The following is a 25230-nucleotide window of genomic DNA, read 5'->3' on the forward strand; positions in this document are numbered from 1 at the left end:
TTGTCATGTTCTCAGGAACATAATAATAAACAACTGGCTTTAAATACGTTGCATCTGGTTTATTGTAAAAAACAATGCTTGTAATGAATGTGAAATTTTCACAGAAAAAAAAAAAAAAAACGGTGATCTGTTTCGCTGATTCTTTTCATTCATTGCCCTCCACCCACTTGTTTAACTTTGTTTGCCAGTACCGTTTCCTATGCTTTTTCTCAAGTTCTGTTTTGCAGTCCTAAATCTAATTTGTTACCACTGAGACAGCACAGTGGGTTATATAAAGCAGCCACGGCCAGTCTTGCCATATCCTAAATCTTAACCGTAAGTCGTCCAGCAACAATATTTTTTGTGGCCAAAACTGTTTCTGAAGTCATAACTTTATGTTATATAGTGCATTTCTGTAGCCATAACTTCTACTGCCCAAGGCGCCAACATATTCGTGAAAAATTAGGGTTTTATGGCTTCATGCTTTCAACTTTGACTTCATGCTGCACAAACGTGTAACATTTAAAGCACTTTTGTTTTTACTAACGCTAAGAGATATATACAAATAGCATGTATATTGAAAATAAGATATATGCAAGTCAGCCAAAAAACTTGATTTGATTGTGACGGTAAACAATAGCGTCATGACCTAAATGGATTCTCTTTGGATAAGGAACTTGAGTCATATGGCACTCAATGCCGCGAGCAAACGACGGATGTCTCAGAAAGCACAGCAAGCTTGACTTGACATATGTTTTCTCTAAAACAGACATAGAATAACTGCTCAGGCCTTGTCCAAAATATGCCTCTCTGCAAAATGCAGCAAGCTACATAAGAGGGTCAAAAAAGATCAATTCCGCCCTCTCTGGTTTTCTGTTATTAGTTGAATACAGATAAAAAATAAAATAAAAATAATTAAAGAAAACATATGCATTATCTGTGTAAAAAGGCATATGGCATTTTTTCCTCACTGGCTGACATTAGATACACTCCTATTTTAGTTTAGTTGTGACTACTAAACATTATTTTTCTTTGCCAAATAACAAAATATATATTAAACAATGTAACCTTCAAATCATGAAGTTTACATTCATTTTTTGTGAGTGTTTGGTAGTCGTTACATAAAATGTCTGAAAGGTCGAACTCTTTTAATAGCCTTCCACAGGATTCTTGGAATATTTTTTCTGGGATTTTGGTGCAGCTAAGTAAGTTTCTTGTTTATCAGATCTTCCCACAATTTCTTTTTTTTTTCTATGGGAATGAGATATGGGTTTCAAGATTGCCTTTCCAAAATGTCAACTTTGTTGTCTTTAATGTCTATTATTATCTATTATTATTCCTACCATCGTTGGCGGTATGCTTAAACTCATTGTCTATTTGAAAGACCCATTTGTGCCAAAGGTTCAAAACTGTGGCTCATACATGGCGACTTTGCATAATATTTCTCCCCAATGTTCTTTCCTCAAGTTTCTATCTATTTTGCAGCTCTGCAACACACCCAACAGCATGATGCTGCCTCCTTCATATTTCACATTTGACAAACTGAGCGGTTTGTAGGCATCTCCCCCGCCTCCACCCTTTCTTCTTTGCCGAGTGCTTTCAGCCCAACTTGCTCATTATTATTTACCTAAAGCAATGTTGAGAAACATACATTTAGGAGGTGAATGTTTATGTTTAAGTTTATTTTTATTATTATTATTTATTTATTTTTTGTGCTTTGTTTGTGCATGAATTTTTGTTTGAGTATGGGGAGAGAGGAGGAGGAGCTCATTCAGGGTGCCATTCATGCAAGAACCACCACTTGCTGGGGGTATTCATTTGTTCCACATGTTGCCAATCTGGCTGGTCTAATGATGTTGTGACCCATGACGCAGAGCAGCTAACTGCCCCATCTAAAGGAATTAATTGGTGGACATTCAGTCTTTCCAGCAATGTTGGAAAAGAAATCTGCCTCTGAAACGTGCTAATTGGGATTTTGTAGGGAATTACAATGAAAATATTCTTGCTATTTTAGCCATTAAAAGCTCCTTAATGGCAGGAGTGAGAGTGGATGTTTAACAGGATTTGGCTTTAGAAACAGGGATTTTCATGCCTGGCTAAATGTGGTGTTAATAACTGCCAGGGCGATTTATGAATACTGTGCAAAAAGTTGATATTAGGTAAGGTGAAAAAGCACAAGACTCACGTGACAGTGGTGAAAGAAATGTTCCTTGACAAATTTACATAAATTACTGAGTTAATTTTTTATTACAATATGATCAAAGTTGTTGCACCTTATTTTCCCTTTGCATTTAACATTTGTGCTGAATTTTACTTTTTAAAACATACATTAGGATATATATATATTTTTTTAAATTAAGCATAATTTATTACAAAAATGTAGGTCTTCAAAATTATTTACTGAAAACTGCTGAAACGTGTGATAAACATGTGCACTTTGCACTATGTTGCACTATAATGTAAGTGATTTAATTTTCTTGATTTAGAACATAAAATAGCATTTTGATACATGTAAACATTACATGAATTTAACTGAAGGTATGATGAAAATTTAAGTATGTGATATGGGTACAATTGTTTTTTTTTCTCATTTACTTAGTTGAAATAGAAAATGTTGAAACTTTTTTCAAAGAAACGTCCCGGAGTAGTTAGCTGTTTGCCAAATCAGAGCGACAGAACTGTTCCAACAACAAGACAGACATGTAGATCTGACTTGTGAGAACAGGATCTGAGCAGAAAGACATACTCCAAAAGATTAATGGTGTGAAAAAGGGAAACAGCTTCTTCAACCCAGTGAAGTCAAAGCTTAAGCAAACAATTTTAGCCCAGGCCCACATCTGGGGTCTTACAATTGAGCTATTAATGTGTGTGTGAATTGGAACAGGAACGCGCACGGAGACTGTATTCATCCATACACAAACACACATACACGGCAACACAAGCAAACATTCATGCGTATCTGCTCTGTGTCCAAGCAAAGCACTTTCATTAAATCCTTCATCTTTCTCTCTATTATTAACAAAAGATTGTACTTAGGTGTCCCTATAAATCAATGTAACTGTTCCTAAATGGTGTTCAAAGAGATTTCCCAGGTGCCCGCTCCTCCTCTCCAACATGTGTTAATATCATTACTCAAAAACCTCCTCCCATCCTGTCAGGGGAGATTTTTCCTCTCCCCCTTGTGACTCTAAATTAGTTGATGGGTATTTATTTGGCATCTGAAATGCTCCACGAGTTTTAAGTACATCAGAGGATAAAAAATAAATAAATAAAAATCTTAGCATTATAAAGCCTCACGAGTAACAAAGTATATAAAGCAAACTCCAATGCAAAATAAATAATTTTTGTTGTAAATAAAAAAAAATAAAAAAAATAAAAAAATAAACATGTATGACAGGCTTTTTTCTTTATGTCTTGAACAAACAATGAAACTCAGCACTTAATAATAAACGATGCATCTTTGGATGCAACAATTTATGTAGCTATAAATATTTTAGGTCAGCTGTCTTTGACTTTCTGTTTGAGAACAAGGCACTAATGAAGAAGGAGGTCAAGTGGCTTTATTAGACAGACATTCACAACTGTCTCTTGGAGCACGACTCAATGCAACAATTATCCAAGGAACTAGAAAAATGCATCAGGGATTTATTTTTATATTTCGTTGCTGGTCAAATCACATGAAATTAACTGAACTAAATAATTTGCAATAAATAACTTGAAGTTGAATTCGGCATCCATATTCATAAAAGATAATATTTTCAATAAAGCAACTATCCGCAAAAGCTGTTAACATTTAAGAAAGTTGGGGCATTTACTCTGATTACTACCATACCTTCAAAAAAGCTCAAGATTAAAATTTTGAAAAGTATTTTTTCTCTCTCAATTGCTCGCTTTGCCTGATATACTGCCAAGTGTAATAGACTTTTTAAACTAGTAAAACAAAATTCATAATAGTTTCCTACACACAATGCTAAACTCACATTGAAAATGTGTGTGTATATATGTCTTTTTAAAAGCATGTTTGAAAAAGAAACCTCTTTTTAAAACATCTGCACACAGCAGAATGTGCCTGTATGCATGTTCAATACGAATATATTTAAAAAGTCAGAATAATCACAGCCATAGCAATATTAAATAATAATTAAATCAATAAAAATATTATTAGTCTGACACATCATATTAAAACATAAATAAGCTAATAAAACCCAGGGAAGAAAGAATCAAAAATATATCAAATTATGTTGTCACAGAAGTGATGTTGGTTTGGTTGACTGAGTAAATGCAGCTGTGTTAATGGGGTGAAGGTGGACATACACATTCTAAAAACAATTACACTCTAAATGTGGATAAGATCGCTAAAGAGCACAATAAATTAAAGAGGGGAAAAAATAAATGACATTGAATAAAACTAAATATGCATACATTCAAATCCCTGATTAACCTAGGATGACAATGAAAAAATGCAACATTGAATATAAATTGAACTATTTTAGTTATGTTAAGCTAAAAAAAAAAAAAATAGTGCAACAATACTAGAAATAAAATAAATTTTATGGTAAAATACTAGTAACTTTTCCTAATTGCTAAAAGACCATATGTCTGTACAAATAAAAAACATGCATCTGAAATCAGAAATGAGCTCATATTTATTAGTGTGCATCTGTCAAAGCTGAAAGCTCACTCTTTTTATGGCCCGTTAACACACCACCAACAACTATGTGTTTGATTTATTGTATTTTGAATAAAGCAGAAATTAGATAAAAGTAAGAGACCATCTGCCAAAGTTTGCACATTTTATGACTACATTATCTAGTTACAGTTTTTTATGAGTGTGCACAGATTACTTTGCATGTGTTTGAGTTTAGAAAGAAACTACGCATTGCCTGGTCAGACCTCAAAGTGAACCAGCCAGTAAAAGTCTGATCAGTACATGCCTTAAAAACATATTTGTGACATGATCTGATGCACATATTTTCATTGCGACAAACCCCATACGTTAAAAAGTGCTTGTGTGTTTCTTTTCTGAGTGAATATGAATTGGACTCTTCTTCCATAGCACATGTGACCTGCAGCTCAAAAGCGCTGCTCCCGAACACCTACTGTGCTACTCATGTTACACCTTCTGTGCAGTCGTGGTATAACCCTGAAAACCTCTCAAGTTCTGTTTTCTGTTTGTGTTCTTCCAGGGTCTGAATGGGCCTGTCGTTCATCTCAACGCAAGTGTGTGTGTGCAGGCTCGTGTGCAGCGCTGCTCAGACCCGTCTCCAGAAGGACAGATAAAAATCTGTTGCTTTCCCCGATCCCTATTCGGGTCTCTGAATTTGTGAAAAAATGCAGGCAAGATATGTTTAATGGTTGCAAAATTCTTTCCAGAAAATACACGGGAGGGGAAAAAAAATTTAAAATAAGAAAAGTGAGATTTTGCAAATGGTCTAACCTAAATTTGTCTTAATAAGCTCTGTGAGCATTTCACTAGTTGAAGCCTGGCATGTTAATTTAGCTTGTCTAATCATGACCAACTACGTTAATATTCCAAAATACCCAACATCCATTATTCTAAATAGAAAACACGTTTTTCCTCCACTTCAGACTCGCCTCCCCACCCCAGTCCTTACATACCGCAGTAATTTTAACTTCATTTTGTAATGTATGACCTCCTGCATACTCTCGGAGAACTACATTCACGCCACAGGCAGACCTCTTGTAAATAATCCAGTAATTCACACGGGGACAAAGCTACATGCTGATGCAGTTTTTCTTTGAACAGTTTGACTGAGTCACAGTCCGACTCAGTCGGTAAAGTGCAAAAAATTATGTTGTCCACAAAGTTTTACAAACATACTAAAGGATCCCAATGGCAGTGTTGTTTTCAGAAAGCTGCTTCTGAAGGCAAAACAGACAGACCACAGCATATTAGAGTTTCCTCAGAGTTACTTGTGTGTAAAGTGTGTGCACTCTCATTTGTAGGTCTGCACGTGTGGACCAGAGGTGTACTCGTATTTTTTATTTTTTTTTGCCAAGGGTGGCATGGACTGGGGGAGGGAATACACCAGAAGGTAGAAATAATGCTTTCTCTTGTGCTTTTCTGCCTTTTTGCATCTGTAGCAAACAAAAAGTGATTCTAGCGTTTCTCCAGTGGGCCCCTTTAAGAACTCAGTTGGTTTATAATCTCTTTCTCACTCTCTATCCCAACACCATTATATTGCTACCATGTTTCACTACAGAAATGATGTATTCAGAGGAAAAAAAAAAAAGCACATTTAGGGCAAAAATTTTAATTTTGGTCTCATCTCACCATGTGAGACGAATACTTCCCGTTATAGTTTTTGTAGACTTTGTGGGGGGAGTAGGTATCTGTTTTGCTCAGGGCTCCATTCAAGCAAGAAACGCCACTGTGTGTGCTTGTGTGTGTGTGTGTGTGTGTGTGTGTGTGTGTGTGTGCGTGCGTGTGCGTGTGTGTGTGTGTGTGTCCAGGCCCATCTGGCTTTGATTACGGCCTGCACGATAAAATGGAAGACAGCTGAAGGCAGAGCTGGAGCTGCTTAGCGGCTGCCGACAAATGAAGAGAGACCAGGAAGATTTTTATCAAACACACATGATTGCTGGAGAGGGGGGTTGCCATTTATTTTCCCCTGGATGGCAGCTTACACACTGGAAGAAAAATGCAAACCAATAGGAGAGCACGTCAGCATGTTCATTTCAAAGTAATCATGCTTACAAAACAAAGCTATGGGAAAACAGAGGAATAAACACAAGACAGGGAAGAGTGAAGCCCAGAGAATGCCTCCGAAGGATAAACAAGAGGAGGCAATAAAACGGCAGTAAAACTCGAGCGAAATGCTATCTTTGACTTTTCCCACTGTGGTCTTTAGCCAGTAGTAATATGTCATGCTTTCATTGTGCTTCTAATCTGATAAAGTTTTATGGTTCCTCCTGCTATTAGTGTCATCCATTGTCATTTGAGGTGACAGGAATGGCAGCTTGTGGCGCTGACCTCTAACGGCGCTCACATTCCCTCGTGGACGGCGGATTGAGTTAAAAGGAGCGCCTTATTCCTGACATCAGAATTTATCTAAAGACGAGGAGGATGGGTGATCAGTGAATCCTGCTGGAGACGAAGGAGAGAGGGGCTGATGTAGTTCCACCACATTTTGTCTCCCCCAAGAGGATTTAGTGTTTTTTTTGTTTTTAACACGCAGAGGACCTCCCTTTCTGAGTCGTTCTGCTTCCCCCCGCCCCTTGCCGCGTTCGGCTTCTCAAAACAAAAGAGAGACCCCACATGTGGTCCTAATGACTCTTTTTCTGTTTCATGAGACCAATTTATTGCATACATTTTATTTTATTTATTTTTTTAGATGGTCTATTTTGCGTCATTAGCTAAAGTCGGGAAGTAAATTTGGTACTACAATTTAACGTGTGTTTATTTTATTTATGTATCCCACACATGACTTCTAACAACAGGAATCCAGCAGTCTTAAATCTAGTTCATATGCTTGGGATTTATGTGTTGTTTAGTTTTTCCATGCTACAGTAATCCATGGAACAAATCTACAAAAGACAATAATTCCACCAACCAAAAGCATTTAGGCTATAGGAAACTGAAAAGAAAAATGGAACAGGCAGCAGGAAAACAAACTGTACCTCGTGTTACAATAGGAGTTTTATATGCTGCAGAGATAAGCATCGTTGCATACAGCTCACCTCAGTCAATAGACTATTTTGTGTAATCACCTTTCACTGCAATTGCAGCTGCAAGTCATACAGGGCTACAACTCTGCCAGCTTTGTTACATCTAGAGACTGCAATCTGCCCATTACCATTCAAAAACACTCGAGCCTTCAAGTCTCATCACAAACTCCCAGCTGGATTTAGGTCTGGACCTTTATCAGCCCTTTCTTATACACAAATATGCTTATATTACGTTTAAACAGTTTCAACTCTTTCACAGAACTGCTGTGTTCAGAGATTATTGAAATATTTCAGAAATGCGAGGGTCATATTTGTGGTGCGTCTCCTTCATGGTCGTACACACAGGCTTCTCGACACTCTTCCATTAGGCCAGCAGGCTGAGGTGCATAATTAACAGCTGTCCTTTTAAAGGTTTCTCCCACCAGGCCATTAGATCTCTGCTGCTCTTGCAGAGTGACTATGGCCCATTTTGCTGCTCTTCTGATCAAGCATGTCAGAGGACCATGGAGTTCATAATATCATGAAAAATGTATGACAGTGATTCTGTTGCTGATATGGCAGGACTAAGTACTATTCCACTGAAAAGCCTCTTTACAATTAAGTAAATATGAATTCATCTCTTTCCCCCTGCGCTTAACTAGTTAACTTGGTCTTATCAGAAAGCACGCTGCAACTTGTTTGTCCCAAAACTGTTATTTATAACTTTAGAGCAATCCAGCTCCCATAGGTGAATCTGTTTAATAATTAGAGCCTGAAACCTAAAGCTGATGCATACCGTTTTCCTTCAAGAAGTTTTCTTTTTATCTAAAGTTTTGCTCATGCAAAATCCAAATTCCTCAATATAAACATTTTCCGAGATGTTGCATTTAAAAAGCACATCCAACTTGTATCTGTGCAGATTTCTATTTATTGTGTCTTTCAAGACAAAAAAAAAAATCTAAAGGCAGAAACTCAAACTCTCTAATTGAATTATTTGTATGTGCTTTTAATGGCACCATGACTCAGAGTGGGATGGTTTGTTGAGATGAGCAGCATTGATTTTCCAAAATACAATGTTTTGAATAGCACCAAAACATTCAACTTGTGTGTCATCTGACCAGAGCATCTTGTTTCATACGTTTACTCTGCTCATGATTTGCTGCAAACTCAGATTTTTTTTATTGTTTTCTGTCAATTCTGGCTTTGTTCCAGGCAGTCTTTCATGGAAATTTGCACTGAATTTTATTTACAATTATCAGAGCAAGAGTACAAATGGCATAACCAAAATTTTCAGACTTTGATTTCCAAAAATATAAAAACTATTGTTATTTTAAAGTGCCTTTTGTTCTCACAGAAGCTGTGGCGAAGCAAAGTTTGTGGTTGGAACATGACAAAATGTAAATATTTTTGCAAGGCCATGCGTACTAGTCAAGCGTGAGATCACCATCGACTGCGTGAACATCAGCTGTTTTCAGGGGCTTTCATGGTCATTTACCACGCTGACCCTAAAGGTGAGAGTGCGCTGTGTTTTCAGCTGTTTTGCATCACAGATAATGAGATGCTCCCCGAACCAGGCGGCCACTTCTAGTCTGGAATTGATCAATGAGACCTCCCTTTCTTTGACCCTTATCTGGTGTTGGGCTTTTCATTGTTGCTCTACATCTGGAAGAAAGATCATGTCTTTTGTGTGGAGGTTTGGATGAAGACGTGACCGGACTCTAATGTCTGGTGTGTTACTGCCAAGCCATCGTAGTTGCTCACTTCCTCGAGAAGAAGTTTCCATCTGGGAAGAAAAAAAAAAAAAAAAAACAGCCATTGATGTCTGACATGCCACAATTTGGTGATATATGAACTATGAGACAGGGAATTCAAGTTGAAGAATGCGCTATTTGTGTTTCCCTCTAGCTCATGTGATAATACAAAAATATGTACAAGTTATTACCTTACCTAATCAGCTGAGGCCCTTCTGTCCTCTCAGTGACTGATATAATTTACATTAGCTCTAACAGTGTGAGTTTTTAAGACCAAGGGGTTTTTATCAGAAGGTTGCCAGAGGGCAGTTTTAAAATCCCGACAGCGCTGCTGTGAAATGGTCCGCTGTGTCATTGATATGTCCCAAGTGAGGGATAATGACAGTCAATGTGTTTCCATCAACACAGCTATTAAGTTAATTAGTAGTTAATCTTTCTATCGAGCTATATTGGCTGGAAAAGCTAAAGTTTATGTCACTGGATATTAATTGGTACAGTTCATTTCTCAACAAATGAAAGGGGAATGTTAATCTACAGTGTAATACTACTTTTCCTTATGTGCTCCATTAAAAAGTAAAGTGCTTTCAAGAGAACAAACAGCGAAAAACTACTCCCGACTACAAATAATGATCATATTAATAACACATATGCTTCAGGCCCGGTGGGAAGCCTGGGCACGTCTGCTTCTGCAGCTCCCATCTTCTGCAATGACCCCGTTAAGCCTTGTAAATTGAGGACCATGAATATCAGTAATTAGCTTTCTTGCTTTAACAGCATTTGTGATCACCGCATTCATCTCGCATCCAGTGCCCGCTGGCAAAAACAAAAAGGCTCACTAGGCTAAATTTTCCAAAGATGTCTGGGTTCTGTTTCTGTAATAAAATGTAATTTGTTGTCGTGCCTCGTTAAAGTCCAAATAAAAGCCAGAATATTTTGTTCCCGGAGAAATAAAGGTGCTTGCTGTGCAGCACACTGGACCTGGATATGACTCATAAAACACAGTGGTGCATGTGATTATAGATTTATACGAAGCCTGGATGTTGCTATTGTTGATTATGTGTCAAGCTGTTAAAACACTGATTGCACTATGCCCTTTGTAGGCATATATCTATCTTTACTTTATAAGGACACAGACGTAGGTTTGAGAACATAAGTGTATTTGCCCTTGGATGTGCAGTTGCTCTTGAGGTTTGTCAACCTCCACTGCAAATTTGGTTTTGTTTGGCAAAAACTTGCAGATGTTTCCAATAAACAAAAAGAGATAACTTAAATAGCTCAGCACAACTAATATTACAAGTGATCTCTATAAATTGAACTGAAAACGACCCTTTTTAATGAAAACTACAGTCTTAAAATTAGTCAATCTCTTAATGATGAACATTTCTTGTAGTTTTTTAGTAGCAGTGTGCCGTTACCTGCTGCAATGTGATTCAGTGTAACAAAGCTTCTGACACTGTAGCAGGGAGAACATAATATTAATATTATATGAAAAGTTATTTTGAAAGGCTTGAATAATATTGAGAATGTAGTAGTCATTGGAACTAAGATTCTATATAGAATTTGAATAAAATCCTTGTAACAGTTCTATGGTCTTGTGTAATTAGTTTATTGCGAGCTCACATAAATCTTGCCACAATTTAAAGCAACTATTTCCCATAAAAATATTCAGCCTCCATTTCAACGGTGTTGAAAGATTTTTGCTGCAAGTGTACGTCTATTACACTTACAGACAAGAAATTTCCATGGCTTTGAGGCCACCAAGTTTCCATTTAAAGTTAATTTTAAGCTCCAAGACAGATGTTTATTTGGTGCTGTGAAGTATAAGTGACCCTTAAGGGTCAAAGTAAGAACTGAGCTCAAATTCTAACATAGTTGAGGTGTTTTATCAGTCTCATGAAGTTTAAAAAACACATTAGTGGTTTTGAAAGGATGTACCAATTTGCTACAAATTACACACTATTTTCCTCGAGCATGCCATCTGTTTGAGATCAGAGCTCACATAAATAATCTTTCATTATGACAAATTGCATATAAATTGTAGGGTTTACAAAGCATGGAATTTCAGAAATCAAACTGTAATGTAAGATCTAGCTTCTCAGCAGGGACATTTCATATGCAGTAGTTAGTGAAATAAGGACAAAAATGTTAATAAAGATGAACAATGGGCTTTACATAAAGTCTTCATTAAAACATGCATTATGTGTCATATTCCTAAATCTATATTCACTTTCTATTGCCAGGTTTAAAATATATATATATATATTTAACAAATTAGAAGTTACAGAAAGAAAGAAAAAAAAGAAAGCCAAGGAAAGACCTCTTACTGCACAAACAACTTAATCTGTATAATAAGCAAGAGTTTCAAAATTTAAAAACAGTTACACTAAAATCAGATTCATTTGGATTATTTTGCTAACCAGTAAATGTTTCAAGCCAATATATGCTGTTGTGGGTTTCAACTCACTTAAATATAAAATGTAAACGTATCTAAACCATACAGTAAATGAATATTTAGCGAGTACTGGCCAGTCAGTTAATAAGCAGTCTCTTCTGGTAAGAGCTAAAATCCCAGATGTTGTAATATTAATAGCTAATGTAAAAAGAATACCGTAAAATCATGTTCTGACCCAGAAATCTTTAAGAAAAATAGCACAAGCAAAAATACTTAAATTACAACAAAGAAAATTAAAGCCCGACAGCATTACACAACAAATTCATACACAGCGAGTCTTAGTTCTCAGACATCTGCTCAGTCAATGAGCCTGAATAAATTTGTCTCATTAGGCCCCCTTTCACACACTGAAAAAAAAAAACAGAGGTTTTACCAATTCATTTTTATTGGATTACCTAAATGGGGCTGCATTTCACTGTTGCATGAAAAATAACACTGATGTAAAAATTCTAAACTTCAGCACAACTGCCGACATCATTTTTACCCCCCATTCATCAGCACCACCCCCACTCCGTGTAACCGGTTCTTCAGTCTCGGCCACAAGGATGGTTTTCCAATTAGGTCCAGAGTGTAGCAATCTTATTTATATTCATAGTTGGTATAAATGACAGAGGAGTGATAATAATGATCATGATATGAGCAGAGAAAAACAATTACCGTCACCACCATCATAAATAGATGTTGCAAAATTCTCTATCATTACAAAGAAATGCCACAAAACACTCTGTACACAGCCGACAACAGGCAGACAGAGGGGGAAATGGGAGATATGGTATGGCAGAAGCAATTTTTTTTTCTTGATTTAATGAAAGAACTGTTTGCCAACTTTTTCCAAAAAGCCATTCAGCATGTACTTCAGATGAGTGGCGATGCAGATGTGTTTTTGGCTCCAAACACTGATCAGTCTTTTAGTGGTTTGACTAAAATTGACTTTCTTGCAGCAGTTTCAAATAGTCTGCAAACGTCAATGGAAAACCGAGGTATGGCATGCTAACAATTACTTTAAGCTGTGAAAAAGTTTGCTATAATCTTTGCCCCGACCCAGCGTTTTGCACTTTTGACAAACAATACTAGAGACCTTGTGCACAAATGTGAACGGTATTGCTTCCATGCACCCGACCACCCTTAAGCCTGCTCACGCACTCATGTCTGCTGCAGCGCTTGGGTGTGTACGTGGAAAACAAGGAGTGCAGAGTTAAGAGGGTATGATTTATAGTGCACTGCAGGTTATAACTCATTTCAGAGTGAATTTCCAGCCTGTGTGATTGCATCCTTTCCTAATGCCCTTGACGAAATGTGAAGCACAACCGATGATCCATGTCTAAAGACAGACATTTTTTGGGTGTGACTTTTGAATCTTTGCTTATAAATTACCCAGTTACAAGGCGAGTAAATTGTCCCATGAAGACAATAATTCTTACATTACAGAAAAAGCCTGCAAATGATTTAGGCCTATTACTGGATATGATACCATCAAATTTATCAATGAATCAGAAAATGGAATGGCTGGATGATGATCCAGTGAATCAAGAAGCAATGCCTGCTTGTCATTTTTGATCTTTTAACAGCCTTTTAACAGACAGATTAGATTTTACAAGGGATAATGACCCTTCTGAAACTCAGAAGCATGAAGACAAAAAGAAATGTCCCTTTAACAGCCTGCAGTGGTTACAAATGGGGGAAAGTCCTATCAAAATATGTAATAGGGATCATTTTTATTAATTCACCTTCTATATTTTTACTTTCTAAATAATTATAAATAAAAAAAAAACACTACAAAAACATGCAAGTCTATTTTGAATTTATTATACATGAGACCTGCAGCACCTATCAGAATATGAGAATATCACACAGGACATATGATGACTAAATTTGTTATCACATGGCCCATATGGTCAAGTCAAAAGTACTGACAGACCAAGAAATTAAAAAATGAATAAAAAAGATAAAACCCAAGGGGGAAAAAAAGTACTTTTTTGCAAGAAAGGGATCTTATTATTCATCATAGATCCAAAACTTAAAAAAGAAATTTGCACGTGCTGTATTAAACGGAAGACATTTCGTTTTCAGATTCTTTTGGGTTCGATTGAACAAATTTATTCTCAGCTATAAAAACAGGATTCCTTTCAAAATGGATGCTATGGTTAGTCATGTCTAATAAATCAAAGGAAAGCTGACTTGGATGTAGCGAAGTCAGCTTTTCAGTAAAAGGTCTCTGGAAAAACAAGGCACTACTTATTACAAAAAGTCAGAAATAAGTTTACCCTGATAAATAAAAGGTCTCCATCTGGATCAAGTACCTGTACTGTATGTGTCAAATTTGTATAATTTGACACATCCAGTACACATCCAATTTGACAAATGGTCCCCGAGTCGCACTTTGGCCTCCCTGCCTTAAACCATCCACCTGATGTATAGGTGTAGTTGCTGAAATGCTATGAAACGCTAAAGCTCATGGACTGGGAAAATGAGAGTTAACTATAATTAATATCCTTTTTGCAAGTTTCAGCAGTAATGTTTTACCATCAAATATTGTTTCCTGATATTATGCAAGTCTACAAATGTACAACATTATGGCCATCAAAACTTTATGGAAAAGAGCTGGACAAAAAAAAAGACATTGTTGAAAGAAAACCACGTTTCCAGAAGCAATGTAGGGGATGCCGCATTTATGAAAGACTGAAAACTGTAGGTCAGAATTTGCATCTAAAGTGAGTATTTCTGATAAGATAACTCTTCCCCTGGCTTTTAAGGCTCTTACGATTGCTATAAAGGCTGATGATGTTCCAACAGATATATAGTTCATGAAGGACACACACACAAGTATCATGGATTGACTCTCTGAAATTATCACACACACATTAACACATACAGAGCATGACACTCCATGAATCAGCAGTATGTCTACTTTCTCAGGGAAGTTCAGAAAATTGAAATTGAAAAGCCTAATGTCCAACTATTGATTTTCCCTTCTTTAAATTGTAGCTTATTTATAGCTATGACCATACTGGGTTTTTTTTCCTGAAAGAGAGAAACAAATAACAAAAAGTCAGTCCAAGAAGAAAAGCAACAGGCTAGCAGGCTGGCCGAATGTGCACAGCACCAGCAGGTGGAGAGACAATAAGGAAGACAAACAGCTGCGGGGGAAGGAGACAAACATGGAGAGGAAAGCAATGCTTCAGTCTCGTCTTCATAAGATACGCTCACTTCCTCAACACACACCCCCACAGCAGGAGATGCCTTGCTTCCTCTTTCAATTTAAAGCTTCTGGAACAAATAAACTCGAGGGGATGTGCCCGGATCCTCTGAGGCTTTGTGATCAAGGTTTAGTCAAATCTTACATCTTGCAGTAATAACACAGTGATCAGAGCCTGTTGGTCTCTTGCTTTATTAAAGAAAAAAACCCCACAAAACTTAGCAGTCTTTAATCAACTTTTACTTTCCTGTTCAACAGAATGCTCTTTCATTGCTGCAGCTCAAATCTTCTTTTATTAAAAATGTGTTAGTCGCCTCAGCATGTAACCTGTCTGAAGGCTCACTTTGCATGTTGTGTTAGGCTGTCTCACATAGTGTTTGCTCATTTATCGATGATTTAACAGTTTTTAGCTATGTCTGTTCTATGTTACAGAAGGTCAAATGTCTTGCTCAGAAGATGCCATCAAGAAAAATGGCTGTATGTTGTTTTGTGAAGTCGTGGGGAATTTTAGAACCTTGTTTGCTAGGAATCTGTAATGTTACTCTTCTAATCCTAGCTTTAAAAATAAGTCTGACAGACAAAAATAGCATTACTTTTTGCACATAAGACTCTTTACTGCAGTGCAACCAGACTTTTGTCATCAGCAATTTTCTACCTCAAGATACCGTGTTATGATATCTGGCAATCCTGACCCTTTCCAGTAGCAGGCAATAAATATTATACAGATATCAAAAAGGAAATAAATGTGAAGCTGGAAACTAGCTGAAAACTATTTCACTGCAGCTAAAGGAGTCTGTTTGTAAAGCACAGATAAAGAAACAAGATTCGGAGAGCTTATAGAAGAGATGGCATAGTTTTATACTGACCGCCAACTTTCTTGTACGTTCTTGGGCGATGCTTGGAACATGGTGAGCTGCACTTGTGACATGGGTGAAAAGCTGACTACCAAAACATTTGGGGGAGTTGAAATGACTGCTAAAAGCTTGTCATGGAACTTGTAATGTGCCTATCAATCTTGTACGGTATTTAATGTGAATGGGACCTGAGAGCTGAAAGCTTTTAGAAGTGTCAGAGAATGAGTTACACTTTGATTTCTAGTATAAAGAGTGAATATTACCATATTTAGAGCCCCTCCTCCCCCCAAAAAAACTGACATTGTGAAACTATGAAACATAAATAAATCAAAGTCAGCCTTTCCATTGTCTAAAAAGCATATGCATTTCTTGAAAGCTCACTTTGAAGATACAACAAAAGTCTTTGGATCCACATCCTCTGAAAGAGAAAAGGATTACATATAGAACCGTTATCTCACTCGAGCAAGTGACTTGTACTCTAAATAAAAAAAATATTTACAACACAAAGGTTTTGAATATGTATTGGCAACACAGTAGAATTGTGGACTGAGCACTCTTATTTTCTTCAAAGTTCCTGTGATGCAAGAAAAATGAGTGAGGTTCATAAAAAATGAAAAGGTGAAAGAGGCAGATTTCTCCTCACCCACCAATTAAACTCTCTCTATTGAAAACTTGTATGCTCCAGGTTTAAGAAACAATTGGAAAGTTGGTTTCAAGGAAAGTAACCCAAGGCTGAATGATGAGGACAAAATACAGTACATGCAATGTTTTGAAGAAAAATTGTAGCAGTCAGAATTTTTTTTATTTTTTAAGCATGGTTTCAACTGGGATTATGTTTTTGAATTTCAGAATCTTTGCACAGAAGAAAGATTATATTTCTTCTAGTCTCAGCATGCTACAGGACTTTGGCTCAGCTGAAAATGAAGGGTTGTCAGTTTGATCCCATCATATGTTGACATAAGAACTAGAGAAGAATTTACAATGAGTAGTTGATACTCTTGCCAGAAATTTAGCTTTCTGAATTACAGTTTTGGTCACGGCTAGTCATTCACCACTGTGACAAATTATAGGTAGACTGGGCATTTGATGTTACACTTTTACCTACCTGGGCAGCGGACCGGTATGTTAAGTCTCCAGGTTACTGATCCCAGACTACATTTCTCCTTTCACAACCACCTTGGTACCTCACACTTCAGCTGCATCTTTGCTAACACTACATCCATTTTTGGACAACCAGGGTGACTTTCCTGCTTTAAGAGCAGCTTTTTGCTCAGTTTCTTTCTCTCAGGCTTTTTTACATATTTCTAACCTTCTGACATGAAAATGATCAAATTATCAATAATTATCAAATGCCTAAACACCAATGAAAAAGAAAGTTCAGCACATCATAGACAGATTAGATATTACAAGGGATCATAAGGCTTCTGAACTCAGAACCATAAAGACAAAAAATATTGTATTTTTTTATATAATATTTCTGACCTTGGTCTGTCAGACCTTCATCTTTTCACCATTACAACTTTGCTCAGTTACAGTAACGTATAATCATCTTTCTTGAAGATTTTACATTTTGTACCATCACAACCATATTTTGTGATATAAAAGTTCAGCCCTTTGAGCATTTTTGGGACATTTTTAGCTGCTTCCATTCACTGCTACTATGTATTACTGAACCATTGCACAGCTAGCCAATGTGGAAACTTATGGTGCTTGGAAAAAGAATTAACAGCTATTGTCAAAACTACCGCTGTTCAGAACTAGAGAAGAAATTGTAATGTCTAATTGAAACTCTTGCCAGAATTTTAACCTTCTGAGTAACAGTTTTTCTGTCACATATAATCACTTACCACTGTGGGAAATTACAGGTTCACCTTTAAGTTCCTAGGACGTCCGTCTCTGAGATACTGCTCCCAGACTGCATTTCTCCTAAAAATAAAAATAAACAACATGAAAATAAAAATAGCCATCTTATCCCTCAAGATCTATGAAAAAGAAAATGTGGAAAAAAACGATATAAGTGCCTTTTAGTGTGCCAATTGTTTATTCTATCCATGTATTTGAACATGGTATCTCCTGTCACATTCACCGTATTTAGCAAGGTGAGTCACTACAACGGGTGACAGTCCAAGTTCAACGCTTAGAAGGTGTGATAAAGTACAGGAACCTCTAAAACGCACATCAACTCATTTTCAACAACAGCTGGACCTCTGTCAGTGTTACCTGCTACTTTCCATTTTCATTTCTGGGGCACAATCCTGCTTACATTTATTGCCATGTATAAAGCTAGATGCATCATTAGTCACTTCACCATGTAATGAATGATTTTTCTGTTTTCACAAAAAATTACATCATGTCCCTGTACAGTTTCTACCCATTTTTGTTCTCTTGTTTATTTTTTAAGTAATTTGGCCGAAAAGGTCAACCACTGAATGTTCCTACAGTGCAACTCAGCACAGGTGTCTAAAAATCCCCTTGAAAGGCATGTTTACACAATTGTGAAATGCATGAGACATTTTGACCTGCTGTGAGCGCCTGGGTGTCACAATATTACAAGTTCGTGTTCCAAAGCAAACAAATTTTACCTGCTGACGCCAAGGCTAACACCCAAGGTCTTCCATCACTGCATGGCGGGTTGCTGCCTTGCTGCACTGTATGTGTGGGATTTTGGACCCCGATGCTTGACACTGTGCGAGTGTGTGTTTTCACAAGAGAAAACTGAAACAGAGAGAAATGAAGAAATTTCTGTGAGGTGTTACAGGGAGTAAAGTGAGACAGCATGCGGCGCCGTTTTCAGAGAGGGAGAGAGAATGACATTTCTGCTGAGCAGTGGTCACCCGTGGTAGCCGATGGAGATGCACATGTGACAGAAATGCTGACCCCTTTGGTCAATGTAGCCACCAATCTGCTGACATCTCAGATTCTGCAGGTTTCTTGCAAATTCGAGACCTGTATTTCCAGCGCTCAAGGCGACAAGTCATTAACCTCATCATGCATGTTTAGACAGCAAATAAGAACAAAAAGACTTCTGCACCATTACAGTCCAGTGCCGTGAAGGACCTCTGCAGAGCAATCCAGATTTTGTGGTACTTAAAACTGGCTCAGCTGCTTGGTAGCATGCTAAATCTGAGGATCTCAGAGGGAAAGCTGGCTAATTCATCCAACATCACTATGAGCCCCTCTACCCTGCAAAGAATATTAATCAGTGTATGTTCCCAGTTTTCAAGCTGGCACACAGTCTAAACAGATGATGGATGGAGCACCAACTGGGCTATCTCACCCCACTCTTCTCTCCCTTGCCTCTGCTTCCGCCAGATATGAGCCAGTGAATTATTTTTGGACTAATTCTGCTTTATCGTCACTTAAACTTTAAAATTGTTCTCGTTACAGTTTTATTGTGTTTAAGAATAATGACGTATGGTTTTTGAAAAGCCCTTAATAGCCCACTCTTAAGTGTTACCAAACTACAGAGCTACACCTTCTTTAAGTTTGCTAGACAGTAGGGCTTTTTTGTGTAAAATTAAATATGTTTGTACATCTTTAATTTATGTCAAACGCCGTGCGCGCTTTTTTAATATGTGCGACACATTGGTGCTGTGTTGTGAACTGGGACAGTTCCTTTCTCCCCAAGATTATTGAGTTCCCCTCATAAAACATATTTTAATGATTTGATGTTTGGAAAACATATCTTGTTAGGTTTCTTAGAAGTTCTAACTTAATAACATCGAGATGTTTACATTTATTGGATTTTTTTTTGTACACAACTATTTGAAAATTATGATGGCAAATAATGGAGTAGTGGTCACCCGTGGCAGCCGATGGAGATGCACATGTGACAGAAATGCTGACCCCTTTGATCAATGCACCCACCAATCTGCTGACATCTCAGATTCTGCAGGTTTCTTGCAAATTCAAGACCTGCATTTCCAGCGCTCAAGGCTCTCCTAACTTAACTTTAGTATCTAATCATGTCAGATGCTCCAAGCACAAATTTCTAAAATTTTGCTTGTTCCGTGATTGGCTTACCACAAAACATGCCTGCCTCTGCTACTGGAACGTTTTCTGTACTTATTTTTTAAATTAATGAAGACATTTCTAGGAACGACTGCGTGTTTAAGACAAACTATTTTAGAAAGGAAAATTATAGATTGGAAAAGCTGTACTTTCATTTTGTAAAGTCTTAAAACTCTGTAACTAACAATTCTAATATGCATAAAAGAAACAGAGTGGGTTTCATCTCATCTCATTCACTGCTAATTGTGGCGGAACCTTGCTTCTCAGGTAAAATGTTGGAAATTTGATGAGCATCAAGTATTGATTTAAAGGTGAAAGTAATTTAAAAGAAAGAGGAAAATTTCAGTTTTAGGCATTCTATGCAGGAGGTCAATGCAGTCTTTGTGGCAAGCTTTATGATTAAATGCAGGAATTTAATAATGCATTACTTTTAAAAAGTATTATTTCTTGAATCAAATATAAGAATCATTCAAGGGAGAAACATAATTAACAGAACTTTTTTTTTTCTTTAAAAGATTGGATGCAAAAAAAAAAGTTGTAGTCTTTTGTTTTACTTTAATCTTAGTCTGCCTGCTCACCGTCAGTCTTCATTTCTCTCCTCTCCCTACATTCCTGCAACCTGATTACTTTCAGAGCTCTGATAAGAGACTGCTGATTTTATAAAGCAGGCAAAGAAGGACTAAAGGCAAAAAAGGAAGCCCTTCATTGCCGCCTGACCTTTTGCTGCACAGAGTGCGTTTCACCGTGCCTCATTTCAGCTGTGGTCACATTAGGGACAGCACTTTATTCTGACATGTGGAATTCTTCACACACAGACACAAATGCACATTCCATGGTCTGCGTGGTGGTTATTAGTTTGGCATGGGGAGCCAGAATGACATCATGATGCAAGACGGTGGTAAACAGCCCTGATTGGTGGACAGCTGAGCCTGCCAGGAGAGTGGTTGCCTATGTTGGTGGTCCACGGTCTACTGCTAAAATCCTTCCTAACGGTGACGAAGCTGAGTAAGTGAGGCCCCCTGAGGTTAAACGAGCTTGTGCAGGACCGCTGGGACTGATTAGACCATGTGGGTTTGTTCTGTTTGTTTGAAAAGAATTACCTTGCATCTTTTTTCATTTAAAAGCATTGTCTTGTAAGGGTTGACATGTGTCATAAATATGTGTTCCGGAGATTTTCGGTTGGCTTAACTGGGATTAAAGCGTTTGCTGCTCTTATTTAAATAAAGGGTTAATGTGTTCGTCTTGTTTTGTGTTGGGTAATCAGAATACTGCACTGCAATATTTAGATATGTCAAAGCAGGATTTTATTTTTGTGTGGCGTTTTATTGCATTGTCAGTTTTACAAGCCTTGCCTACAACATTGTCTGGACAAAGGCTGGCAAAGGTGGAAAAAAAAAAGTAGAAAAACTGTGTACTGCTCAGGGAATGAACACTGTAACACTATATTCATACACTCCTGAAGATTTTACATATTTAAGTATTTTCACCTTTCATCTAGTGTGATGTGCAAACATAAACAATCCCAGCTGCTAAATGTTCAGCTGATATTGCCATCATCACGGTGACTTAGACCAGAGCCTCAGAACATACAGATTCAACGATTTTGCCCTTCTGGTAAACCCTAATTAATTAAAGCCAGGAAGAAAATGTTCTTCAACTTGGAAATTTAACTTAATCATTAAGCCGACTAGTAACCCTAAGAAATCTCTTCAGACATCTTCAACTATATCTTGAGAACATCCCCAGACGTCTCTTGATCTCTAAAGCCAACATGACAAAGAGTTATCTCTCTCTGGAGTCACATATTTTTTTTCTTTTTACCATCAGCAGTGATGACTTTATGAGCTTCTTTTCAAATAAAACTGCTTCTATTAAAGAGAAGATTTATGGCATTCTTTCGAATAATGTTGCTGCTATTCCATCAGATGTGGTAGGCTTAATAATAGCTTCTGAACCTAATTTCCCTTTAGACCATTTCAGTCCTGAACAGAAACAGCAGGAGGAAGAGTTCGCAAGAAATGTTCAATTTGTGAACTTCTGAAAATCCACCAGCCCAGTAGAACTTTACTGTCTGCTGGTCAGTATTTACTGGAGGTACCTCGCTCAAAGTGCAAACAATGAGGGGACCAGTCTTTTTCTGTTGCAGGCCCAACAGCATGCAACACAAAAATCCTCCCTACAAGTTGTGTGTGCCATCTCTGGCCTGGTTCTGTTCAAAGCCAAACTTAAGACGTATTTACTGAAAAGGGATTTGATGTTTAACCTTTACTATTTTTATGTTTCTTTTTACCCTTTTTGACTGTGCTTGCCTTTTTAAGTAGCCCCGTTTTATTGTGCAGTGTATTTGTTTTATCCTCTATAGCACTTTGGTCAATGCAGGGCATTAATACATATGAATAAAATGTATTACTATCATGATTAGCCACTGAACAGAACAAATTCTTTACTAACCCTGTGTAAGCAACTCTTAAGAACAGTCAGTTTTAGAAAGCAGTCAACTATTTTGCACTCCACCCCATCCTGCCCGATTTCATTTAAATGATTTTTAAAATGGTACTGGGAAAGTTACAATATCTCATCTTTACTTCAACATAACAAAAATAAATGAACTGAAAAACTTTGAGTCATAAATCCAGATACCTTTGACAAATACATATTTTTTTTTTAGTCACCAATTGTCTTTGTAGCTTTGTTGCTTACTTATCCATCTATAGCCTCTGCCTTTGGAGCTTGTACATTTTGGACCATACAGAATTGTAAGACTGATTATCATGCTCTTACCTGTTTTGCGTTAATGAGGTTGAATTGAATTTCTGTTTGTTACAGCCCACAGTGTCTCTCTGCTGCCTTACCTCCAAGGGTTTGGAGTGAGATCTTCTGCAGGTGTTTGTGGTTGGCTTGATTACTGCCTGCTGCCACACATGCAGGATCCTCTGTCTCTCTCCTAAGATCCTCATTTGGTTTGGGTTGTATTGTATGGTTTACTTTGGTTAGTCGTGAGTTTTTGATTAACCTGGCTTCAGTTTCTTATTTCAGATATTCCTTTTCAGATTTTATTTCTTTAGTATAATTAATAAATTATCAGTTTGTTACAAGTGAGGCAATCCTTGTGTGGTCTCCTCTTATGTTAGCCCACCAAATGAGTTTGGTGGACGTAACACTGCCAGAGTCATGCAATTGGGTTTTTCTGATGCTCCCAGGCAGGATGACTGGCAGTTTACCTTTTGTAATGCATTGTGGAGATCTAAACCCCTACTGTGGGGCTTTGTAGTTCAGAGAATTAAAATCAGCCTAAAAGGTTGTGGAAAAAGCCTGGCAGATTGCTTTCTGTGGTGCACCGACCAAAAAAAAAAAGGGTGAAAGTTGCTCCAAATTCACTTTGAGCGTTCGAGCTCAGACAAAAATCCAACTCTGCCTCGCTTCCAAGACATGGATACGTGAACTCTGAGTTTTATCTTGGTACGTCAATTTGATTGAATTATCAGTACAGATCATCTGCATGCGTTTCAGAAAAGTCATTAAGTCTTTGCAGAGACATTTGAGAAATGGTGATTAAATGCAGAAACAGTTTTGCACCTGTATGGTATACATAGTGTGCGAGAGCTACAGTTGTCATTCCATAACATTTTATGACATGTCCTAAAATTCACTGACATCGCTGCACAGCAAAGCAATTAAGGGACTTAACTGATTTGAATGCTTGTTTAGGTTTCTGCACTAATCTGCCAGGGTTCTGTTTCTAATTAGTAATAAAAACTTAATTTAATATTTTTCAGCTGGTTTGAAACTTGTATCTGCATCAAGAAATTCATACTTTTGTGTAAAGTTTGCACCAACAAGAACAATGGAACTTTAGCAACTTATTAAAAAATACATTGTGTGCATATATACTTATTCATCCTTATTTTGGACAATTAACCTACTTCCTGTCCTACTTTCATAATTATCTCTAATTGGTCCCCCGCTCTGATGCAAATATCAAAACTATTTCCTGAAATATTAGACATGCAATATAAATATGTTTTAATCAAAATCTGGCCACACTATCAAGCTGCAGTGTTATTTTAAGATAAGAGTTTGGCCTTTTGTTTGCCAGATAATAATAGAGTAGATAATAAATCCAGCATGTCTAGACAATAAATGAAAGCAAATCTTTTAAATCCAATATACGATTCATAATCCAAAGAATGATCTATTGCTTATGTTTCTTTCAATTATTGATCCAATAGTTTATGAGGCCTAACTTTATTTAACCAAAGGGTGTGATTTCATTTTTTACTCACAGAACAACCTTCTGTGGATGAAAGTTAGTTTTTAAATTCTGCAGAGTTTTAGTGCACCACAGTTTAAAGTATGTCACAGTATTAACAGATTTTTTTTAAAACTTATCACCCAGAAAACATCATCCTCTTTGTGAAAGACTGTGATGGCAGCATCATCCTGCCAGAGAAGCTCATCAAGGCTGATTGAAAATATATATCTATATTTTGGAGGATTGGGAGGATTGCTCTATGCTTAGCTAAATCTGTCTTCTGGAAACTCCAAACGGCAGAATGACTACATTTACTCATGTACAACTAAAAGACAGGTTACCAAACTTCTAGTGAGACTTTTCCGTCAACATACACTTTCTACTTGCAGCATCTACTTTAAGGGAGGAGGGAGGAAGGAGTCTTATTTAATTTCTTACGTAAAACAAATACTTAAGTCTCAAGTACCTGCTTTGAATTTTTCTGTCTTTGCAAGTGCAGTTTGGGATTGGATGCTCAGCAACCATGGGCTTGTAATAGTGTGTGATCCTTACATTTACATGGGCGTGTAATTGTTGAACTTAACAGTGTGTTCATTCATTAGTGAGTGCTTACCTCCTCGGTCTCTCTCCTCATCTCTCTACATTAGCTCTGACAGTAATGACTTGCCAGGCCTAACCTCTTAACTGGCTTGATGCATGGTTGTGGGAAAGGCACTCTCACTGCTTAGTTAAAATGGAAACATGCCGGTTCAGTGTTTAATTTTTTTTCCCTCTCCAATCTTTCCCTCAATTTCCTTTCCATTTGAGCATTTTGTCCTTTGCTGCAGACATCTGCGAAAGTTATGGCAAATAGCTAACTCAGGATTTTAGCTGCAGATAACAATTTATGCTATAGTCTTTAATTGACTGTCTAAGAATAATTGTACCAGCACAAGTGATTATATGCCGCTTGTTTTAAAAGTTAAAATGATCAAAGATAAATACAAAAGACAGAGATGTGGAAAGGAAAATCTTTTTGTAAAACACCCTGCTTTGTCTGAATTCATTTCAAATCCGACCACACTGGA

At 37.2% G+C, this 25230-nt stretch overlaps 1 long non-coding RNA gene across 1 annotated transcript; it reads right to left on the bottom strand.

Moving 5' to 3' along the window:
- Positions 1 to 6583: 6583 nt before the first annotated feature.
- LOC103141802 (uncharacterized) lies at positions 6584 to 22774 on the bottom strand. The gene is made up of 4 exons (XR_476620.2): positions 22693 to 22774; positions 18483 to 18615; positions 17748 to 17826; positions 6584 to 9430 (listed from the first exon to the last, which is right to left on the bottom strand). It is a non-coding gene; the product is annotated as an uncharacterized LOC103141802 (long non-coding RNA).
- Between the last annotated feature and the right edge of the window lie 2456 nt (positions 22775 to 25230).

The sequence above is a fragment of the Poecilia formosa genome, unplaced genomic scaffold, assembly GCF_000485575.1.
Source record: "Poecilia formosa unplaced genomic scaffold, Poecilia_formosa-5.1.2 Scaffold89, whole genome shotgun sequence".
NCBI lineage: Eukaryota > Metazoa > Chordata > Actinopteri > Cyprinodontiformes > Poeciliidae > Poecilia > Poecilia formosa.